The sequence below is a fragment of the Schistocerca serialis genome, chromosome 1, assembly GCF_023864345.2.
Source record: "Schistocerca serialis cubense isolate TAMUIC-IGC-003099 chromosome 1, iqSchSeri2.2, whole genome shotgun sequence".
NCBI lineage: Eukaryota > Metazoa > Arthropoda > Insecta > Orthoptera > Acrididae > Schistocerca > Schistocerca serialis.
The window spans coordinates 703,567,904-703,572,110 of NC_064638.1; the positions used below are offsets into that span (position 1 = coordinate 703,567,904).

At 44.5% G+C, this 4,207-nt stretch overlaps 1 pseudogene; it reads right to left on the reverse strand.

The window, feature by feature from the left end:
* Positions 1 to 2,845: 2,845 nt before the first annotated feature.
* LOC126427004 (5S ribosomal RNA) lies at positions 2,846 to 2,963 on the reverse strand (annotated as a pseudogene).
* Positions 2,964 to 4,207: the final 1,244 nt, after the last annotated feature.

A 4,207-nucleotide genomic window follows, 5' to 3' on the forward strand; every position in this document is an offset into this window, starting at 1 on the left:
AAGCCACATGAGTTCAAGCTAAGGAGAAGCTTTCATATGACAATAGGGACACCGACACACAAGTCGCTGACGTGGCGTCAGATCGAAAGACTTGCACTGTGCTGAGAGCCACATCAGGCTTGTTTATGATCTCCTCGGGTTTCCGCCTGTACGTGCTGTCAAACGTGTACAGTATTCCGCCAGAAAGTTTTCCCGGAAGCGCCGGTGCTGCGAGAATACTGCCGTCTGCTACTGGCTGTCTACAACAGAGATCCGACCTTAACTAATCGATTACAGAAGTGAGTGGTTTTGGGTGCTGCTGTATAATTTTCGGCGACAAATCAGTTTGATAAGCTATTAGAAGACTTGGAATAGAACTGTAAATAAATGAAAGGCCAGCAATATTAGCAAGCTAGATGCAGCTGCAGTTTTTCAAATTATGAACAGTTAGTAATGATCTACCTTGATCAGTCGGGTACTCAAATCAAACTTCGCAAAGATGCCAAAGAAAGTTGAGTAATTCCTTCTAAGTTAGTCGACTGAACTGTCGTTAAGCTCTCCCAGTCAGCAGTGCCATGTTATCCGTTCTTTTCAGGGGCAGATATTTATTATTATTACAGTCAACATGAAGTACACGACGTAGGTGGAAAACGTGAGCTTTTATGAAGGCTGTACTCACGTTTAATTGCCAGCGTCACTTACACATTGCACGATTCCCATCACGAATCTTTCTTGCCGTTGACTCTCTGTCGTAAGATACCGCCGCGAGATCACTGTGTCTCTTATTTCAATGTGATGCAGTCATACGAACAGTCCACTTCCTTCTCGTAGGATTGCTTAACGCCGGTACTGAAAGTGTACTCAATTTCTGCTTCTGACTAGTCTTCTTCCCTTTTGCTAGATACGTAACTAACCTAATGTCAAACTCATTACCGTTAACAGTAAAACTTTGCCCATGAACTGTAATTAAAGGCTTTACGGAATACTGCCGGTTGTTTAAGGATGACATTATCTCTTGTTGATGAAAAAGGAGATAAGCTACAAGTGTAACCTAGGTTGTTTCGACAGAACGGCTTTCCGAAGTATACAGCTGCCAAATTTTAGTTCATTACAAAATTTTCGACTGAGGCAGCATATAAGGGATAACATGTCATCACTGAATTCCTCTAGTTTCACAATCATGCTCATCACAGACTCACTGGACATGGGCGGGGTATGTATACTTCTGGCCATTAAAACTGAAACACAGTGAAGGCGGCATGCAACAAACACAAGACAGGCATGAAGTATACTACATGTTTGGCTGTGCAAATGATTAGCATTTCAGTGCAAACCCAAAGCGAGGGTAGGAGTACCGCCATCTAAATTCTGTACATAATGAAAGGTTACGCAGCGGATTGTTTGTGAGACTATCAAGTTATGCCTCTTTTAAGAACACGAAAAGTTTACCATAACCTGTTGTAATTTGACAACAGCAGGATCGTAGCCCTTCTAGATATTAGTTCATCGGTCCGATTGTTCGCGTGAATAAAAGTATGCACACTAACAGTGCGATGGCGTCTCGAGCACTGTTGTCTGTCGGCACGGCGGCTCTTATTTCTGCTGCTCTTGACGCGGTTTGTTTTCATAAAGTCTTTATGGCTGCCACAACAGAAATATAATTTCCGTACGAAAAATCCAGCAGGAAAGCAAGGAGGGTATTTGTGTTTGCTCGACAAGATAGTTACAGCACTTAAAACCTACTTGGAAGATAAAATGAGAGCCTTAAGTTCAAATAAGATAAACGGAACAATTGTGGTTAAAGCTCAAAGTCATTATCGACCTCAGTCAAGACAAATACGCAATAACTAATGTAGTAAAATACAGCAAAGGCCCACCTTGGATGAATTGTGTCATTTACAGAATATTTCAAAAATAGAGATTGTTGTTCTCTCACTAAAAAAGAGAAAACAGCGAAACTGACAGAGGAAACTCAATGGCAACTAATGTATATCCTTGTAGATATCGACGAACTCTACGACAATTTTCACATTCAGATCCTGGCGAAAAATATATCAGAAAATCTTAGGAAATGCTGTTAGATCAACGGATCCAGTCCTCCCATATAATCTCTCATGGATGATTCTTTGTTGAAATTGAATACAGGAGACGGAAAGACGAAATATTTATTTTCTCACTGAAAAATGTATTCACGGGTTAATATCAATGTCTGATTCACCAATGAGAAATACCCAAACAAGCATTATCGATATTGAAAAGCAGCGGAGACTATTCAGAACGATTAAGGCAGCTCTAAAGATGCAATTCACGTTAGATTTAAGGTTTTACATTAGCTCTAGAGCACATCTATCGAGAATCCCCCGCACAGATAACAGTTCCACGTGATGGTGGAGCAGAGCAGACCACTCCAGTTTACAAAAAGAGCAAAAGATCAGTGACAGTATCGCTCGGACATATCTTTGGGAGAAAAGCGGTATAGTTCTTAAGGAACTCTGTTGGGTAAATTTAGAAAACCTGTGCCCGAACAAATCCTTGCTACCATTAGGCTGCCCCTGTCGTATACCTCGATTAGGGATCGTGAAAATGAGAAAAGAGCCTTACAGATAGTCATTTTTTCCTAGGCCAATACGCGAAATTAATGTATTAAAAAAAACTAAACTCCTCCCGCACAGGCCATGAATGCCCAGAAGTACCGACTGGCCGCCGTGTCAGCCTCAGCCCACAGGCGTCACTGGATGCAGATATGGAGGGGCATGTGGTCAGCACACCGCTCTTGCGGCCGCATGTCAGTTCCCGAGACCGGAGCCGCTGCTTCTGAATCAAGTAGCTCTTCAGTTTGCCTCACAAGGGCTGAGTGCACCCCGCTTGCCAACAGCGCTCGGGAGACCGGATGGTCACCCATCCAAGTGCTAGTCCAGCCCGACAGCGCTTAACTTCGGTGATCTGACGGGAACCGGTGTAACCAGTGCGGCAAGGCCGTTGGCGAAAATAACATACTGCCAGACAAAAAAATTCAAGCACCCGGAGAAGGAGGACGATACGAACTGAAACTTTACCGATTGACAGTATATGTGATGTCATTTCAGTGATTAAAAATTGGAGGCAAATTTACAAAGAACTTGGCAGTATGAGCGCACTTAATAGTATGACGCTGCACCCCCTCTAGTCTGGGTGCACGCACCGATTCGGTTGGAAAAGACGTCATAAAGTCGTTGTATTCTGTCCTGTGGCAGCTGGCCCATAACTGTTGTAACTGATCCTTGATATCTTTGATACCGGCAGTCAGAGAGATCTCATATCCGACCTGGTCCCACACAGTGACGGATCTGGCAACAGGAATACCTCAACACCACGCAGGCAGTTCATGTCTGAACGAGCGTTGTCCCGCACGATATCGCCGCATGAGAGGTTTCCAGCGATCTCTATAAATCACCCAAGGCAAATGTTGGGATGGTTCCTTCGAAAGGGCACGGCCGATTTCCTTCCCCACCTTTCAAACATTCTGAGCTTGTGCTCCGTCTATAATGACTCAATGTCGACGAAACGTTAAACCCTAATCCTCCTCCTTTCAGTCACTACCAGCGGTGATTTGAAGTCTTACTCGATGGATCTCCTCACCATGACGCCAGGAGAAATACCTCAGTGCATTTCCGAAACGAGGAAGTGACTTCCTTGTCGGCTGTCGATTCGGGCGCCCTGGTTGCTGATCCTACGCTTCCGTGGGTTTGTTTGGCGTGCCTGTGACCCCTCTTGATTGACTGGCCCGACTGGCACACATCCGTATTTTACTAATTATTTCATGGCACCTGAAGATGGAGCTTTGGGTTCCGAAATCGGTCGTGTAATGAATAAGAAATTCGTGGCAACTGAAGCTGATTTTTATTCTATTGAACAGATAGTGGTCTGGGCATCTGATATATGCTCAAGCTCGAGTGATTTCTCCAGGACGACCGGTGTTTCCAACACCCACTGGAGACATATTGTAAAGCCTCTGCAGGAAACAGCACATTGCATAAGTGCTAAAAGCGGGAGCGGGAAGTGGCCAATGAAAATGCCTACATTCTGCTCCTGATTCGGACTGAGTAGAATATTTAAACGTAAAATAACTTTGTGCACCGGTCTGGAGCTTGCTAAGTTGAGGATTTACCCGCAACCCTCGTGGTGTGCAGACGTCGGGTGCCACTTGGGTATCGGTGGCGTCTTACCTGCACATTTCAGAAGTTGGGAG